This window comes from Microcaecilia unicolor, chromosome 8, assembly GCF_901765095.1.
Source record: "Microcaecilia unicolor chromosome 8, aMicUni1.1, whole genome shotgun sequence".
Taxonomy (NCBI): Eukaryota; Metazoa; Chordata; class Amphibia; order Gymnophiona; family Siphonopidae; genus Microcaecilia; species Microcaecilia unicolor.
The window spans coordinates 91,034,676-91,054,386 of record NC_044038.1 but is presented as its reverse complement, the minus strand read 5'-3'; the positions used below and the strand labels follow the sequence as shown (position 1 = coordinate 91,054,386).

Genomic DNA, 19,711 nt, shown 5'->3' with positions numbered 1-19,711 from the left:
GTTAGATTTTGTCTTATAAGGAATTCTGATTTCTGCTTATTTTAGAATATGTTTTATTCTGTGTAATTAATAAGTTCTATTTCTATGTAGAATATCTTTTCAATTCAACTTTGTCTGACCTTTCAAGTGATATTTCTGCAAGTTTAAATAGATCATCTGGTTTGAATTATCCACAGTCCTAGCTAGGTGAAAGAGGTCAGGAAAAGTCAACTTTGTTCCTTGATGAATAGCTAAGTGTAGGACTGGTCCTGAAAGTAATAACAAACTATATCTGTGTGCTATTAAGCAAGATTGGCCCCTTGACCCCTTAATGAATGCCAGAACCCAGTTAGTATGAAGTTGATTGGGAAACTGATTATGTGAATAATAAAATGCCAAGAGATAGGTGCCACAATGTCTAGTGTGAGAGGCCCCAGGTCATAGGTCAGTTTAGGACATATCAAACCTATGTAACTGATATTTTGGAGTAAATGTGTAAGTAATGATTAGTTCAAGGCAGGGTAATCAATCTATTCTTTACCATCTGGAAAGTAAGGGGGGCTAGAGGGGTTTAAAACTGTATATAACTGGGAGCAGAAGCAGCTTACGTTAGAAGGAGAGAGCTAAGAAGAAGAGAAGGAGCTGAGACAGAAGCCATAAGATCCAGAGAGCTGAGAAAGAGAAGAAGAGACTTAGTGCTGATGTTCTACTTTGTTTGCTGGCAAATAAAGAAGATTTCTCCCTCATTCTGGTGTGTGCTGTTTGACTCCTGAAGTACCACAGATTCTGCTAACAATAGTGGTAATTCCTGCAACAATTCTTGGTGGGAGCGGTGGGATCCTGAACCCTGCATCAATTTCTGGCACCCAACTGCCTGAGGAATACTGGCCGGGTATGTATTCTGTATTGTAATCCTAGCTAGGAAACTGTAAACCAGCCCCTCAAAAATTGAGGGAAGGGGAGTCTGATCAACTCTCAGCGAAGGCCTTAGTACCTCTAGTCTAGTGGGGATTAGTAGGGAAACCGCCAGAGCTTATCTGTATCTGAGAAATCTGAAATTGTTGGGTGGGATTTTTTGTACAGTATGTGTGTGATGCATGAATGATTAAATGAGTGTGGACTTCTTATAGCTGCAGTTCCAGTTAACGCGAGTTCAACTGGCCAGCGACGGAAGGAAGCGATTGTTGTCTGTTTACCTTTTTGTCTCTGGATCTGTGGACCCCTTACCACACTTCCAAAAATTTCCCTCCCTTTTTTGTGTGTTGTAACTGTAAGCATTATGGGAGGGACATCATCTAGAAAAATTGCTACTCCCCTAGATTGTATGCTTAAGAACTTTAAGAAAGCATTTTTAGTCAATGATTATGGACAGACTTTAAGCTTAAGTACTCTAAGAACCTTGTGTGAAGTTGAGTGGCCATCTATGGGAGTGGGGTGGCCCCCTAGTGGCAGCTTAGATATTGAAGTAATCCGGAAGGTCTACAGCATAATTGTAGGAGAACCAGAATATTCTGAACAACTCCCCTATATAGATTCCTGGGACAGCCTTGTGACTGACCCTCCCTCTTGGTTGAAAACTTATATGGGATCCCCAGTAAAGTTCATGTTGGGCCGCGTTCAAAGAAAGATTATTAGAAAATCTAAACTGGAGGAGGGAAAGAGCCCCAGGAAGCCTACCACCCAATCGGTGGCTTCCACCCCTACCCTGTCCGAGAAACCCATACTCTCTGATGACCCCTCAGATCTTGAGCCACCACCTTATGGCCCATTGTTGAGGTTCCGCTCCACCCCCAGAGATCCACGGCGTCCAGCCCAAGCCTCTCCAGCACAGGCTTCTCCGGATAGTTCCTCCCCTTCTGTGCGAACCCCGCCACATCCTAGGTTGGACTTTTCACCCAGCCTCTACCCTCCTCTGCCACATCCTTCCCTGCTAACCTCCCAAGACCCGCTTTGGGCTCCACTCCCTGACTCCTGAACTCCCGATAGCCCAGCCTCTCCCTTTAGTACCCCTCCCCACTCATCAGGGGCCCAGCATCCCTTTCAATGGACTGAATCACCTGTGATCACCTTTCAGTCTATGAGTACCCCTCCCCATCCCTCAGGGGTTCAACACGCCTCCCCTGAATGGGTTAGACCCGCTGCAATCACTTTTGAGCATGATAGGGGGGTAGCTCCTAGCTCTACCTCAGGTTCCATTCCCACGTCCTCGAGAGTTCTGCCCCTGCGTCAGGTAACCACCACTCGACCGGATCCTAATAATCAGGATCAGGTTATACAGGCACAGGCCTACCAGTATGTACCCTTCACAACCACCGATCTCCTGAATTGGAAGACGCATTACCCCTCTTATACTGAAAAGCCTCAGGCAGTGGTGGACCTAGTGGCTAGCATTATGGCCACCCATAACCCAACCTGGACTGATTGTCAACAACTTCTCCTGACCCTCTTCACAACTGAGGAGAGGCGGAAGATTTTACAAAATGCTGAGGCCATCACGCGAGCGCGTGTCCCTGAGGGGACACAGGACCCAGAGGAATGGGTTAGAACTCGGTTCCCTCGCGCAGCTCCAGCTTGGGATCCAAATAACAGGCAGCACTATGAACTGTTGTCTGGCTATTGCCGGGACTTGCTGGAAGGTATGAGGAAAGGCATAAAGAGGCCCATTAATCTGGCAAAGGTCTCTGAAATTCTCCAAGGGGCAACTGAATCCCCTGGGGCCTTTTTAGAGCGACTAATTGAAGCTTACAGAACATACACCCCATTTGACCCTGAGGCACTAGAAAACCAGAGAATGGTGAATAGTGCATTGGTGGCCCAGAGTATGCCAGATATCCGGAAGAAGCTGCAGCATCAGGAGGGATTCGCAGGGATGAATACCACCCAGCTAATTGAGATCGCAACAAAGGTTTTCGTTAATAGGGATCAGGAGGTGCGCCGAGAGGCTGACCGGAAGATGCAGAAGAAGGCCGACCTTTTGGCGGCAGCCATTACTAATTCCACCCTTAACCGAGGTCGACCTCTAGCCAATGGGAAGCCAAAGTGGGACCCCAGACCGCCAGCCAGGCCCCGAGATTCCTTCAATCAATCCCGGCCACGAGGGGAGAATCCCAGACCACGATTGGAGAGGGATCAGTGCGCCTACTGCAAGGAAAGAGGGCACTGGAAAGATGAATGCCCCCAGAGGCGCCAGGGACTGAGAAGGGAACCAGGAGATCGAGGAAGCCGAGGCCGAGTTCGAGAGGGAAGGTATGAGCCTTCTGAATGTGACATCATTGGGATAGCCGAGATGGCAGAATGGGATGAATAGGACAGACCGGGTTCCTACAAACTGGGCTCCCAGGAACCCATGGTCAAGCTAACCATAGGGAGCCGCTCAATTCCATTCATGATTGATACAGGAGCTGAACATTCTGTTGTGACGGAGCGATTAGCGCCTGTGTCTGGAAAAACTGTCCGAGTGGTGGGAGCCACAGGGGTGCAGAACCGGAGGCCCTTCCTGACGACCCGTAGATGCCAATTAGGCTCACACACAGTCACTCATGAATTCCTGTATATGCCAGACTGTCCAATCCCTTTGTTAGGCCGGGACCTGCTGTCCAAGCTTAGGGCCCAAATTTCCTTTGACTCTGATGGCCAGACTTCAGTCTCCTTTCGGCCCCCGATATCTAGCCCTAAGGGCATATTGAGTTTCTGCTGCCCCCTTGAAGAAGAATGGCGGCTGCATCAGTCGCAGGGCCAAGTTGATCTATCCCTGGCCGACAGCTTCCAGGTCAATGGGGTATGGGCAGAAGATAATCCCCCAGGGTTGGCCCGAAATATTCCTCCTGTCCATGTAGATTTACTTCCAAGTGCCCGGCCAATCCATCTTCGTCAATACCCAATTCCCCGAAAGGCTCTGGAAGGGATTCAAGCACATCTGAATCGTCTGTTATCCCATGGAATTATTCGACCTTGCCAGTCTCCATGGAATACGCCACTGTTGCCAGTTCAGAAGCCAGGGACTGAGGACTACCGGCCAGTCCAAGACTTACGAGTGGTCAACAAATCCACTATTTCATTACACCCTGTAGTGCCTAATCCATATGTCCTGTTGGGATTGATACCTTCTGGAGCTACCCATTTCACAACACTGGACCTAAAAGATGCCTTCTTTTGTATTCGGGTGGCCCCCGCCAGTCAATTGCTTTTCGCCTTTCAATGGGAAAACCCAGTAACAGGACGGAAGCTTCAATATACATGGACCCGCCTGCCACAGGGGTTCAAGAACTCCCCCACCATTTTTGGGACTGCCCTAGGACAAGACCTTAAGACTTTTAAATCTGAGCCTTCCAGGCGAGTTTTACTTCAGTATGTAGATGCCCTCCTGATTGCAGCAGTGACCCAGGAAGAGTGTTTTGAGGCTACCAGAGAATTGCTGGAGTTACTCTTGGATGCAGGCTATAAGGTCTCACGCTCGAAGGCCCAACTCTGTCAGTCAGAAGTGAAGTATCTGGGCTTCTGCATTTCCCAGGGAAGTCGGAGACTGGATGTTAGTAGGAAGCAAGCGGTTGCTGCAATTCACCAACCCAAGTCCAGAAGGGAAGTTAGGGAATTTCTGGGAGCAGCCAGATTCTGCAGAATTTGGATTCCAAATTTTGCACTGATGGCGAAACCCCTTTACCAGGCCACAAAGGGGGGTGAAAAGGAACCATTTGAATGGGGACCTATTGCTCAACAATCCTTCATCGCTATAAAGAAAGCCCTACTCCAAGCCCCTGCGTTAGGCCTTCCTGATGTGGAGAAACCTTTCTCACTGTATGTCCACAAGCGACAGGGGGTTGCTCTGGGTGTGTTGACCCAGATGATGGGATCCTGGCAGAGGCCTGTTGCATACCTGTCTAAACAGCTGGATGGAGTGGCTAAAGGATGGCCAGCCTGCCTGAGGGCCATTGCAGCGACAGCCTTACTGGTTCAGGAAGCTGACAAGTTGACCTTGGGGCAAGAACTGGTTGTTAAAGTCCCCCACGCAGTTCTCACCCTCATGGAGTACAAGGGCAACCACTGGTTTACAAATAGCCGCATGGTTAAGTACCAAGCCAGCTTATGTGAGAATCCACGGATACACCTGGAAACAGTAGCTACATTCAATCCCGCCACTCTTTTGCCAGCATCTGAGGGACCACCGGATCATGACTGTATCCAAACCATGGATGAAGTGTACTCTAGTCGACCAGATCTCAAAGATGTTCCTTGGAGGGACCCAGATGTAATTTATTTCACAGATGGAAGCAGTTACGTGGAGAACTCCAAGCGATTGGCAGGCTATGCTGTGGTGACAGAGGACAAGGTGATAGAAGCAAGGGCCCTGCCTCAAGGAACTTCAGCCCAGAAAGCAGAACTTGTGGCCCTCATACGAGCTCTGGAGCTAGCAGCAGGACTGGTGACCAACATTTATACTGATTCCAAGTATGCCTTCACAACTCTACACGCTCATGGAGCTTTGTATAAGGAAAAGGGACTCATAAATGCTGCAGGCCAACCTGTTAAGTATGGACCTGAAATACTGCAGTTGCTAGAGGCTGTTTGGGCCCCTAAGCAGGTAGCTGTCATTCACTGCAGGGGACACCAAAGGATAGATACTCCAGTGGCCCGAGGGAACCGCCATGCTGATCGGGTGGCCAAGGAAGCTGCTCGAGGACCCCCAGTAGGTACTGTGACCCCCCTGTTCCAGATTCGACTGCAAGAATGGACGCCTATGTACACCCAAACAGAAGAGAAATGGGCTCAAGAAGAAGGTGCAGTAAGGAGACCTGATGGCTGGTTACATCTCCCTGATACCAGAGTTCTGGTGCCACGCCACCTAGCTTGGCCGGTAGTGTCTCAAGCTCATGACCTGTCACACTTAGGGAAAACAGCACTAGCCCGCCTACTCAGTCGAGTAGTGGTGCTGGAAGGATTGGATAGTCTGGTTGCCACTGCCTCTGCCCGATGTACTCTCTGTGCCCAGAATAATGCTCGTCAGGGACCCCGTATTCCACCAGGAGTTCAGTCCAGAGGACTAACACCCTTTGAGTCCCTAGCCATAGACTTCACAGAAATGCCCAGGAGCGGTAGGCTCCGATACCTCTTGGTCATGGTCTGTACTTTCTCTGGGTGGGTGGAAGCATATCCTACAGTTAATGAGAAAGCCACAGAAGTAGCTCGAGCCCTCCTTAGGGATGTTATCCCCAGGTATGGACTGCCCCTTGCCATAGGTTCAGATAATGGTCCCGCCTTTGTTGAAGCCACACTTCAGGCCCTGTCCCGCGCATTGCGCATTACTTGGAAATTGCATTGTGCCTACCGTCCCCAGAGTTCAGGGCAGGTTGAGCGGGCAAACAGAACCTTGAAAAACAGCCTAGCAAAGATTTGTCAGGAAACCCAACTGAAATGGCCACAGGCACTGCCACTAGCCCTCTTCCGCCTCCGATGCACCCCAACTAAAGGAACAGCCCTCTCTCCCTTTGAAATTGTGTATGGGAAGCCCCCAGCCATTTTGCAGGGAATTAAGGGAGACATTGGGACTTTAGGGTCTGCCCAGGTGCAGGACCAGGTAGCCCTCTTGGGCCGGATAATTTCTGAGCTTCAGTCTTATGTGAGAGAAATAAACCCTGTCCCCTTCCAGGCTCAGGTCATTCCTTCCTGCCAGGGGATAGAGTTTGGGTGAAAGACTGGAGGCTCCAGCCTTTGGGGCCCCGGTGGAAAGGACCTTTTACTGTTTTGCTTTCTACCCCTACAGCTGTGAAGGTCGCAGGGATAACTCCATGGGTCCATTGGTCTCGAATCAAGTCTGCTGATCAGACTGAGCCCAGTACGGATCAGACGGAGCCTAGACAGTGGAGAGCAGAAAGTGATCCTGCGGAGCCATTGAAGCTGCGCTTGACCCGAACCAAAGAATCTACTAGCTGAAAAGAAGGGTCAACTGCATACCGCAGGAGCTGCTGGACTTCGGCTTCATACTGAGACTCTTTCTTGCCTGATTCTGGCTTTCCTGGAATTTGAGAGCTTGATCCTTGTCAGTTGAGGTTCTATCCCAACTGGTATAAGAACTCAAAGACTGAGAACATTATATTAGAGTAATCTGTGACTAGCACAGACTGTTGAAATATTATTGCTTGATTAGTTTGCTGTATTTGTTTTAGATTAGGAAGAAAGAAAATGTTAGTAATTTGGGTGCTTTTGTTGTTTTCTACTCCTTGCCTCCTTGTTCCTAATACCCCAACTCGCTCCAACCTTTGGCTACACTCTGTCCAGGAACTAATTAGCCAGGCAAAGATTACTTCCCCTTGTATTGTGTGTTCCCGATTTTCTCCTTATACCACAGATGTCCCAGCTGTTCCTGTCCCTGTGCAGCTTACAGCTCTTATACCTCCCTACTTTTCGAGTTCGGGCCCTTGGAGCCAGGATTATACTTGGTGGTCCTTTTATAATGCTACCTCCCCCTCTGAATCTTCTCTAAGGCCAGTCTTTACGTCTCCCTATCCAGCTTCTGGAGTGTTTTGTTTAACAAGAAACATCTCAACTGTTCCTCCCATTTCCTGTAACTATACCAATGTTCTCCCAGAGAAGGGGGAATCTGTGTGGGTAGTCTCTCCAGGTACTCCTATGTGCCCTACTACCGTACCTGCAGATTATGACCCAGGTGATTATCTGGCTCCTAACCGTACCACTGAGAGGACTATAGTGTCCCGGCTTATTTTCTACTTTCATAAGTCCCCGGGGTATGAAGAGTTTATAACAAATGAGCAGCCTGTCACAATTGGGGATTGGCACCTATGGTGTGCAAAGTCTCCATATCGTCTTCGTTCCCCCTGGGATAGGGGCTCGCATTATGGGCATCCTAAGTACCTTGTCCATCCTGAGCCAACATTTATTGGGAACTTCCCTCACCCTCTCCTTGGCCATTACTGGCTCTGTGATAATGTCCTCCACATGATTCTTCCCCCCACGTATGATTTTTGTGTATTGGTAACCTTGAATTATTTTCCTAAAGTTATTCCTCTTCTCAGGCCACCATCCCCGCACCGCTCTAAGCGAGAGGCCTTGTCCTTACCCTCCTCCGTTGCTACAGAGGATGAGGCGATTGAATTAGCCCTCCAGTACATCAACTCTACTTATCCTCTGACTAAAAAGAGACTTGTGGCCCTTTCTGCCACGGCCTGGATTCCAATTGGGGGCCCGGTAACGGGTATCACTGAACTAGGTATGGCTACCCGACGACTTCAGTCCCTACTCCATGTTTTAGTCCATGAGCTGAACGTGGTAGTCAATGCATTGCAGGATCAAATTAATGAATTAAGTATAGTTTCTCGGTATAACCGTATGGGCCTTGACTACCTCTTTGCAGCCCAGGGTGGCCTCTGCACAGTGCTCAATTCTTCAGAGTGCTGTACTATTGTCATAAATAGGACGCATGTAGTTAGGCATGCTATGGATAAAGTCCTACAGTTGGCCAGCCTTAATGTGGAGGATTACCGAGGAGGATTAGACCTTACCTCCTGGTGGTGGTCATTGACCTCATGGATACGTCCCTTGTTCATTTCCCTAATAGTCTTAGTTTTAGCAGGATTGTTGTTTTGTTTCCTGGTCTCATGTGCTTCGGCATACTGCCGTAGGACCTTAACGAGTAGGGTAATGGTGATTCACAAGCCTATTCCTAGACGTTATGCCCCAGGAGGAGGTATGGAGTTGGGATCACTATAATCCCCAGAGTTTGAGTTGTGAGACTTATCTCTGCATAAGCTGATTTTAGTCTCAAAGGGGAGAATGAGGCAGCTTGGGCAGAGAAATTATATTTGTTAATTTGGTGTTTAAAAGTTTGGTTCAGTTCTGCAAGTGATGGAGGAATGCCATCTGGTTTCAATTGCTCAAGAATGTCTAGCTTTTGCTAGACTAGAGTTTAAAAGGTCAGAGAGAAGTAATTATTTGCCACATCTGGAGGCCATTGGGCATAGTGGATAATCTCGAGGGATCAACAAGCAAGCAGTGTTAGAAGATAGTTTTAAAAAGATTAGGCTAATGTTGGTTAGAAGAAAATAGAGTAGATTTAAATAATTTTAGATGAGTTAGATTTTGTCTTATAAGGAATTCTGATTTCTGCTTATTTTAGAATATGTTTTATTCTGTGTAATTAATAAGTTCTATTTCTATGTAGAATATCTTTTCAATTCAACTTTGTCTGACCTTTCAAGTGATATTTCTGCAAGTTTAAATAGATCATCTGGTTTGAATTATCCACAGTCCTAGCTAGGTGAAAGAGGTCAGGAAAAGTCAACTTTGTTCCTTGATGAATAGCTAAGTGTAGGACTGGTCCTGAAAGTAATAACAAACTATATCTGTGTGCTATTAAGCAAGATTGGCCCCTTGACCCCTTAATGAATGCCAGAACCCAGTTAGTATGAAGTTGATTGGGAAACTGATTATGTGAATAATAAAATGCCAAGAGATAGGTGCCACAATGTCTAGTGTGAGAGGCCCCAGGTCATAGGTCAGTTTAGGAAATATCAAACCTATGTAACTGATATTTTGGAGTAAATGTGTAAGTAATGATTAGTTCAAGGCAGGGTAATCAATCTATTCTTTACCATCTGGAAAGTAAGGGGGGCTAGAGGGGTTTAAAACTGTATATAACTGGGAGCAGAAGCAGCTTACGTTAGAAGGAGAGAGCTAAGAAGAAGAGAAGGAGCTGAGACAGAAGCCATAAGATCCAGAGAGCTGAGAAAGAGAAGAAGAGACTTAGTGCTGATGTTCTACTTTGTTTGCTGGCAAATAAAGAAGATTTCTCCCTCATTCTGGTGTGTGCTGTTTGACTCCTGAAGTACCACAGATTCTGCTAACAATAGTGGTAATTCCTGCAACACTACTACTATTTAGCATTTCTATAGCGCTACAAGGCATACGCAGCGCTGCACAAACATAGAAGAAAGACAGTCCCTGCTCAAAGAGCTTACAATCTAATAGACAAAAAATAAATAAAGTAAGCAAATCAAATCAATTAATGTGAACGGGAAGGAAGAGAGGAGGGTAGGTGGAGGCGAGTGGTTACAAGTGGTTACGAGTCAAAAGCAATGTTAAAGAGGTGGGCTTTCAGTCTAGATTTAAAGGTGGCCAAGGATGGGGCAAGACTTAGGGGCTCAGGAAGTTTATTCCAGGCGTAGGGTGCAGCGAGTCAGAAGGCGCAAAGTCTGGAGTTGGCAGTAGTGGAGAAGGGAACAGATAAGAAGGATTTATCCATGGAGCGGAGTGCACGGGAAGGGGTGTAGGGAAGGACAAGTGTGGAGAGATACTGGGGAGCAGCAGAGTGAGTACATTTATAGGTTAGTAGAAGAAGTTTGAACAGGATGCGAAAACGGATAGGGAGCCAGTGAAGGGTCTTGAGGAGAGGGGTAGTATGAGTAAAGCGACCCTGGCGGAAGATGAGACGGGCATCTCTCTTTTCCTCTCCATGTCCACTGTTTCCCGGCATTTGTGTCCTATTCCCTTGCACCCCTGGTGGTCTAGTATCTTCTCTACGGTCCCTATGTCATCCCATGGCCTCAGCATGCCCCTCACACCATCTCCCCTCCAAATGGGGAATTTGAAAGTACTGGATATTTTCTTAATATTTTCCTTTATTCTCCTTTGTTATGAGAATTGAAACTACTAATTGTAGTGGACTTGAACTGAATAATTTCTGGGGAGGGGAGGTTTCATGATAGCATTGTGCTTATTATTTCAATAAGTTTTTTTGTACAAGTTTAGCCTCATTTGTCTTTATTTGAAATTTCATAAATAAAAAAACTTTCTAAAAATGGAATAATCTTATCAATTGGGTGGAGCTAGGGTGGGGGCGGGGCTAGAGTGGGTGGGACTAGGATGGGGCCCCACCAAATTGGTCTGCACAGGGCCCCGCACTTGCTAAGACCGGCCCTGGAGGCGGGGATAGTGCTGGGCAGACTTATACAGTCTGTGCCCTGAAGAGGACAGGTACAAATCAAGGTAGGGTATACACAAAAAGTAGCACATATGAGTTTATCTTGTTGGGCAGACTGGATGGATCGTGCAGGTCTTTTTCTGCCATCATCTACTGTGTTACTATGTATTATGTTAGTTAAGATGAACCCCATCATCAGTAAACAGGATAATCTCACTGAAATTTGGCCATGTATTACTGTATTGTACAGAACAGTGTAGAAAAATGAGCACAAAATACCACCTATAATAATATTTGAAGCTGTTTTAGTGATATTCAGTTTTGATTTCATATTTATATCTACATATGGGACGCATTCAAATACATAAAAAAGCTGTCAAATAAGTAAAAAAAAAAACCAAAACCAAAAACTGTTGTCCTCCACCCTTTAAGGCACTGCCTATCCAACTGGAACAGCTTTTGACTTCTTAGCATACCATACGCAGCCTATGACTTCTCTAATAATCTTTTTACTATTGCTTTCAATAGTTTGGTATTGTTTTGGGTGTACTTGTGACTCCGCCTACTGCCAGCAAGCTACGCCTAGTGGCTTCAACCCATATATGGGCTAGCTAGCCTCCTGTTCTCCATCTAATTGAAGCCTACTCTCGCCATTTACGTTTAGTCTTTGGCGCGCAGCTTGTGACGTACTTCCGGTTTACAGTACTCCCTAGGAATAGATTTCTACTTCCTCAAAGTCACTTTGAGCGTGAGTGAAAAAAACCGTGTAGGTGAGTGTGGTTGGCGGTATACGTGTAGCGTTCAAGACTAGGGAGGAGGAAATACATAGTGCTTGGAGTTTTTACGTTTCTTACCCTGAGATAGCAAAGTGCCTAGAGGGAAAGACCTTGTGTAATGGTGGCTTAGGAGATCAGGCCCATTCGCTCTCCTGCTCCGCTTAGGGCTGTGTACGTCTTGTAGTGCTATAGAAATAAGTAGTAGTAGTAGTACCAGTTGTATTTGTGGGTTCTCCTAAAGCACGGGTGATTAGCCCCGTTTCTCAAGGGCTCCAGTGTGATCGTTTTGTATATGTGTGTGGGTTTGTTTGTTTTTTACTTTTAGTACCTATTTGACTAACGGTATGAACAACGAACAGTAGAGACGTATTTGTTTCCAATGCGTGAGATAGCATTGCATGTATACTGTCTCAGCTGTGTGCATCTCTTATGTGTTTTCTTGAGGGAATGGGGATGGCCTGAAAACCAGACTTACTTGTGGCCCTCTATGACTGGAGGGCACACTATTTTTTAACAAAATAATGTTTCTTTTGTTGGTTATGTTTTTTAAAGACATTTAAAGGTCTTTAGAATTGCTTCCAGTAATTCTCCACATGATGGACAGTCTGATTCTAGTGAATTTATTAGCTTGTCTGGTGTTTAAGATATTTATGAAAATTTTGCATGGCATAATTTGCGTCTACTGCTTCTTTTGCATATATATCTATCTCGTTCGTTTTCATTGTTAAAAACCTGAGAATCAGGTGGACCAGGGAATCTTTCAGGACTGAGTTGGGGTCCACTGAGTGATTCAAAGTTTATTCCTAAGAGATGTACAACATTAAAACTATTAATCCTTTGTTACAACTAAACAAAAACCTAATTGCAGTGATCCCCTTCACACCAACAGGCTCTTAAATTGGAACATGTTGGTACAGCTGAATGAAACATAATGATCTATAAATGTACATTTATAGAAGATTATGCATTTTAGGACTATTTTTATGATAGATTTTACATGGTTTTGCTTATCCTCCTGTATGCGTGTATCTTGTCAATTTTTGCTCTAAAGAGGCAGTGTCTTGGTTCCCGAAAAGAGATTTTTAAGAGAGGTCTAGTTTTCTTTAAACCTTCATTCTATTTACAGTAGAAGTCCAAAAATTCAGGTCAGAAATCTGGATCATCTGAGAATCCAGACCCTTTAAATTTGTGATTTCCAGACCACCTAATAATCCGGACTACAAATGCAACACACCTGCCTCCCTCCCGCATGGTGGGGCATGGCACTGTCACTCCCCCACCAAACCCCCTGTGTACCTTTTCAGAAGCAAGCAAGTCTTCCCTGCTGCAGCGCCAGCAACAGCCTTACTCAAGGGCTGCTTATGGCCTGCACTGGGCATTTCCCTCTGACCCTACCTGGCCTTCCAACTATCGCCCCATCTCCCTCCTCTCTTTCCTATCCAAGGTTCTTGAACATGCTGTTCACCGCCGTTGTGTTGACTTTCTTCTCAAGCTATTCTTGAGCCACTTAAATCTGGCTTTCATCCTCTTCATTCAACTGAAACAGTGCTTGCTAAAGTATCCAGTGACCTGTTCCTGGCCAGATCCAAATCTCTCTATTCTATCCTCATATTTCTTGATCTATCTGCTGCTTTTGACACTGTTGATCACCACCTACTCCTTGATATGCTGTCTTCATTTGGATGTTATTCTTTTCTGTTTTTCTTCTTATTTCTCCCATTGCACTTTTAGTGTATACTTTCGTGGATCCTCCTCCATTTCTATCCCACTATCAGTTGGTGTACCTCGGGGATCTGTTCTGGGACCTCTTCTTTTCTCCATCTATACTTCTTCCCTTGGTGCTTTGATCTCATCCCATGGTTTTCAGTGTCACCTTTACGCTAATGACTCCCAGATCTTTTTTTTCCCCCAAGTTAACGCTTTATTAAAACTTAATCATACAAAACAGAAGTAACAATGCAACAATCATCAAGAAAATTATGAAACATCCAATAATCGTCCATGAGCATTGAAGTAAGGATTGGCTCATACAAGCATAACCCCCCTCCCCCCCCCAGCAAACCAACTACATAGTGGGTAGAGAAGAGTCAGGATGAGCAGTCCACTGTATATATGGGTCCCAGATGTGAGAATAGGCCAATATTTGTCCGCTACGCAGAGCCGTCAGTTTAGACATCAGATGAATATGAGCTAGTTTCCTCAAAACAGTTCCAAGTCCAGGTAAGGTAGGCTTCCATATCATCAAGCTGATCAATCCATAGACTGGTGGGTTGTGTCCATCTACCAGCAGGTGGAGATAGAGAGCAAACTTTTGCCTCCCTATATGTGGTCATGTGCTGCCGGAAACTCCTCAGTATGTTCTCTATCTCAGCAGGTGGTGGTCACACACAGCAGCAGCTCTGGCTAGGCCTCCAAGCCTAATCCTTAGGTTTTGTTGAGGCCTGGGGTTGAGGGCTCTTTTGAGCAAGTGCAAACCTGGTGGTGCCAGGTCCCTCCTTTTCTCCCCCCTCCCGCTGGCTCCGTTTAAAAAAAAAAAAAAAAAAAATTTTAAATGTCTTTAAAGGCGTTTAATTCGACGTTTCTTTAAACGTTCATTGCAGCTACTCACTGGGACACCAGTTCGTTACAGCTCGGAGCGGCAAGCAGGTAATTTTACCTTTTTATAGCGGGCAGGGGGTTCCCCGATTCTTCTCCTCGTGGCATATGGCGTCGGAGGGCGAGGGCGCAAAGGGTCGCTCCCCGGATCGCTGGAGCGCTTCTAGAGGGGATGCGGGGGTTTTACAACCTGATTCGCCCTTGATGGGTGACAGTTTAGTGACCGATGAATGTCCCGGTCGTTCCTCCGGCGTGGCGGTTTTTTCCCGCCATAAACGCCCATCCCCCGCTCCTCGCCTCCGCCATCTTGGCCGGCCACGCGGCTCGGACGGCTTCTTCGTGGGCCGCCCTTGAGGTTGGAGACATTAATGCCATGAACGCCCTTAATTTGGGCGACGGCACAAAGCGGCTAAAGTTAAGCGCCGTTCTTCCCGCGCGGCTCCTTCGCGGAGTTTCGCGCCGGACGCCATTTTGGATGCGCAGCATGTCTTTCCCCCGCTATTGCGAGCGCCGGTTGAGAGTGCGTCTAGGGCTGTTGCCCAGGCTGCGGAAGTGCACAGTCTGGGGGGTTTCTCCCCCGAGTTTGTTTTGCTGCTGCATCAGGCTTTCCTCATGCAAAACGCTGCCCCTGCTCCCTCTTCTGATAAAGAGTTTGAGGTTCCCAGAGGTAAACGCCCTCGGGTTGATTTCCAGGCCTTGGAGGACTTTGTCTCCTCCGATGTAGATGAGGGCAGCGTGTCTGAGGTCTCCCAACGGTCCTTTGCGGATTCCTTGGAGGAGATAGATCCCCGCTCGGATGGAGCGGATGACCCCTCTGCAGCGCGGCTTTTTAGCCCAGAGGATTTGCCCAACCTGTTGGTACAGGCCATGGACACTTAGAAGATTTCCTCTCCGGAGGACGTCTCTCCCTCAGCCCCTGTTGGCTCTGCCATTATGCTGGGGACGAAGCGCCCGCCTAGATCCTTCCACGTGCATGATGCCATGCACACCTTAATTGCGGCTCAATGGGATGTCCCGGAAACGAGCCTTAAAGTGGCTAGGGCTATGTCCCGCCTCTATCCTTTGGCTGTGAGTGAACGTGAGGCCTATCTGTGGCCTACCGTGGATTCTTTAATCACTGCGGTGACTAAGAAAACGGCGTTGCCGGTGGAAGGTGGCACGGCCCTAAAGGACGCCCAAGACAGAAGATTGGAGGCGGCCTTAAGGTCGTCCTTTGAGGCAGCTGCTTTAAGTTTGCAGGCCTCAGTTTGCGGCTCCTATGTGGCCAGGGCGTGCCTGACTATGGTGCAGCGGGCTTCCCCCTCGGATCTTTCCTTGAGGGCTGATTGGCCGGCCCTGGAATCGGGCTTAGCCTATTTGGCAGACTTGCTGTATGATGTCTTGAGAGCCTCAGCTAAGGGCATGGCTCAGACAGTCTCTGCGCGGCGGTGGCTTTGGCTGAAACATTGGTCTGCTGACCACGCCTCTAAATCCCGCCTGGCTAGATTGCCTTTTAAAGGCAAGCTGCTCTTTGGGGTCGAGCTGGACAAAATCGTGACCGATCTCGGCACGTCTAAGGGCAAGAAATTACCAGAGGTCAGGGCTCGGGCTAGTACTCGTCCCGGTACCTCCAGAGGACGGTTGCTGGAAGCCCGTCGGTACCGCCCGGGCAAGTCGGGTTCCTTTGCCCCCTCTTCCTTCAAGAGGAATTTCTCCCCCAAGCAGCATTCCTTTCGCAGAGACCGCCGTCCCGGAGGTGCTCCCTCCGGTCCTGCCCCAGGGTCTCGTACCCAATGACGGGGCCTTGGTCCACGCCCCAGTACAGATTGGAGGACGGCTGTCCTCGTTTCTGGGCGAGTGGACCACTATAACTTCAGACGCGTGGGTGCTGGAAGTCATCAGAGACGGCTACAAGCTAGAGTTCTGCCAACCCTTAAGAGACGGGTTTGTACTCTCTCCCTGCAAGTCTCCGGTCAAGCTGTGGCAGTGCAGCAGACCTTGGGCAACCTGATCCGCCTGGGTGCGGTCGTTCCGGTGCCAAAAAATCAGATTGGCAAGGGACGTTACTCCATTTACTTTGTGGTTCCAAAGAAAGGAGGTTCTGTCCGGCCTATCCTCGACCTCAAAGGGGTCAATCGGGCCTGGAAAGTGAGGCACTTTCGCATGGAGACTCTCCGCTCTGTTATAGCGGCAGTGAAGGCAGGAGAGTTCTTGGCTTCCTTGGACATCAAGGAAGCGTACCTGCATATTCCCATCTGGCCTCCTCTCCAACGCTTTCTGCGTTTTACAGTCCTGAGACGACACTTCCAGTTCAGAGCCCTCCCTTTCGGGTTGGCTACTGCTCCGCGGACCTCTTCCAAAGTAATGGGGGTCATAGCGGCCTTCCTGCTAAAGGAAGGAGTACAAGTCCATCCTTATCTGGACGACTGGTTGATCCGAGCCCCCTCTTATGCAGAGTGCGGCAAAGCTATGGACCGGGTAGTTGCTCTTGTGAGCTCCCTGGGATGGATCATCAACTGGAAGAAGAGCCAGCTGCGCCCGACTCAGTCCCTGGAGTATCTGGGAGTTCGATTCGACACCCAAGTGGGCAGAGTGTTCCTGCCAGACAATCGGATTGTCAAGCTTCAGGCTCAGGTGGACTAGTTCCTAGTAGCCTCTCCTATTCGGGCTTGGGACTACGTGCAGCTGTTGGGCTCTATGACGGCCACGATGGAAGTAGTGCCCTGGGCCAGGGCTCATATGAGACCACTACAGCTATCTCTGCTGCTGCGCTGGACTCCGATGTCGGAGGATTATGCTGTGCGCCTTCCCGTGGACCCAGCAGTGCGCAAGGCGCTGAGCTGGTGGACGCAGACAGACAAGTTGTCTGCAGGATTGCCTCTGGTGACCCCGGAGTGGATTGTCGTCACGACAGACGCCTCTTTGATGGGCTGGGGAGCCCACTGCTTGGGAAGGACAGCGCAGGGGCTCTAGTCTCCTGCAGAGGCAAGTGGTCTATCAACCTCCTGGAACTCAGAGCCATTCGGTTGGTGTTATTGGAGTTCATCCCGGTACTGGTGTTGTAGCCTGTACGGGTCCTGTCGGACAATGCCACGGCTGTGGCCTATATCAACCGCCAGGGAGGTACCAAGAGCGCCCCTCTAGCCAAGGAGGCTATGAGTCTTTGCCAGTGGGCGGAAGCGAACCTGGAGCAGCTTTCAGCGGCCCACATTGCCGGAGTCATGAATGTCAAGGCGGACTTTCTCAGTCGCCATACCTTGGAGCCCGGAGAGTGGCAACTATCTGCTCAGGCGTTCTTGGACATCACGAAGCGCTGGGGCCAGCCGAGCCTAGATCTGATGGCGTCATCGGCCAATTGCCAAGTGCCGCGCTTTTTCAGCAGAGGACGGGACCCTCGATCCCTGGGAGTAGATGCTCTTCTCCAACAGTGGCCGACACAAGAGCTCCTCTATGTGTTCCCGCCCTGGCCCATGTTGGGCAGGGTGCTAGACCGGGTGGCAAAGCATCCCGGCAGGGTAATCCTGGTGGGTCCGGATTGGCCCAGACGTCCCTGGTATGCGGACTTGATCAGGCTCTCAGTCGACGATCCTCTGCGGCTGTCAGTGGAGCAGGGCCTGTTACATCAGGGTCCCGTGGTGATGGAGGATCCCTCTCCCTTTGGTCTTACGGCCTGGCTATTGAGCGGCAGCGTCTGAGGAAGAAGGGCTTCTCAGACAAGGTCATCGCCACTATGCTGAGAGCGAGGAAGCGCTCTACTTCTACTGCTTACGCCAGGGTTTGGCGTATCTTTGCAGCATGGTGTGAAGCAGGCTCACTTTCTCCCTTCACTGCTCCAATTTCTTCAGTGTTGGCGTTCCTGCAAGAAGGTCTGGAGAAAGGCCTGTCGCTCAGTTCCCTTAAAGTCCAGGTAGCGGCTCTGGCTTGCTTCAGGGGCCGCCTGAAGGGTGCTTCCCTGGCTTCGCAGCCAGATGTGGTGCGCTTTCTCAAGGGAGTTAATCACCTGCGCCCTCCTCTGCACTCAGTGGTGCCTGCGTGGAATCTCAACCTGGTGCTAAGAGCATTGCAGAAGCCGCCTTTTGAACCCTTGTCGAGGGCATCTCTGAAAGACCTGACGTTGAAAGCAGTCTTTTTGGTGGCTATCACTTCAGCCAGAAGAGTTTCCGAGCTCCAGGCGCTCTCATGTCGAGAGCCTTTTCTGCAGTTCACTGAGGCAGGAGTGACTATTCGCACAGTGCCTTCCTTCCTGCCCAAGATTGTTTCTCGCTTCCATGTGAATCAGCAGCTCTGTCTCCCTTCCTTTCGTAGGGAGGACTACCCAGAGGAGTACTCTGCTCTTAAATATCTGGATGTGAGACGAGTCATCTTCAGATACTTGGAAGTGACCAATGATTTCCGGAAATCGGATCATCTGTTTGTCCTGTTTGCAGGTCCTCGTGAGGGTCTGCAGGCTGCTAAGCCTACAGTGGCAAGATGGGTCAAGGAAGCCATTGCAGCGGCTTATGTGGCCGCGGGGAAGGTGCCGCCTATCCAGCTGAAGGCTCACTCCACGAGAGCTCAGGCGGCCTCGATGGCAGAGGCCGGATCCGTCTCCTTGGAAGAGATATGCAAGGCGGCAACTTGGGCTTCGGCTCATACATTCTCCAAGCATTACCGTTTGACTGTGGCTGCACGGGCGGAAGCCCGGTTTGGAGCTTCAGTGTTGAGGTCAGGGATTTCAATGTCCCGCCCTGGGTGAGTACTGCTTCGGTACATCCCACCAGTCTATGGATTGATCAGCTTGATGATATGGAAGGTAAAATTATGTATAATCATACCTGATAATTTTCTTTCCATTAATCATAGCTGATCAATCCATAGCCCCTCCCAGATAACTGTTCTGTTTTTATTCTGGTTGCATTTCAGGTTCAAGTTTAGTCTTCAGTTATTTCAGAAAGACTTCGTGTTCAAGTTCTTTCACTTGGATTCTTCAAGAGTTGAGACGAGTTTGTGTTACAGTGAGCTGCTGCATTCCTCTCCCCTCCGTTTTACGGGGCTGGATTGAGACATAAATTCTGCCGGCACTCCCTCCCGCTTCGTGCGGCTGTAGGGCAGCTTTGTACCCCTCCCGCTTCGGCGGTGTTAGGGTCAGTCAGCTCCTCCCGCGGTTGCGGTTGCAGGATAAGCCAGATCCCCCCGCATCGGCGGGTGTGGTGTCCCTCCCCCGCTCCGCGGGGATGAGCTGGACGGATTCCCCTCCCCCACTTGTGTGGGGATGAGCTGGGTTAATTCCCCTCCCCCGTTTCGGCGGTGGTGAGCTGGGCAGAGTGTCCCTTCGTGGGTGTAATTCTCTAAGTGCTGAGTCCTGCGGATGGAGCTTTGATATCGACATACTGAGGAGTTTCCGGCAGCACATGACCACATATAGGGAGGCAAAAGTTTGCTCTCTATCTCCACCTGCTGGTAGATGGACACA

At 48.9% G+C, this 19,711-nt stretch overlaps 1 protein-coding gene across 2 annotated transcripts in view; it reads left to right on the top strand.

Annotated features, from left to right (window-relative positions):
- Positions 1-11,573: 11,573 nt before the first annotated feature.
- The window catches only part of LOC115476134 (cytochrome c oxidase subunit 6B1), a 45,423-nt gene continuing 37,285 nt past the window's right edge, over positions 11,574-19,711 (top strand). Inside the window, exon 1 of one of the 2 annotated variants that reach the window (XM_030212320.1) lies at positions 11,574-11,657. The gene's annotated coding sequence lies outside the window, so the exon portion shown is untranslated. Of the gene's footprint in view, positions 11,680-19,711 lie in introns of both variants that reach the window. The other variant, XM_030212319.1, reaches the window with a different exon arrangement.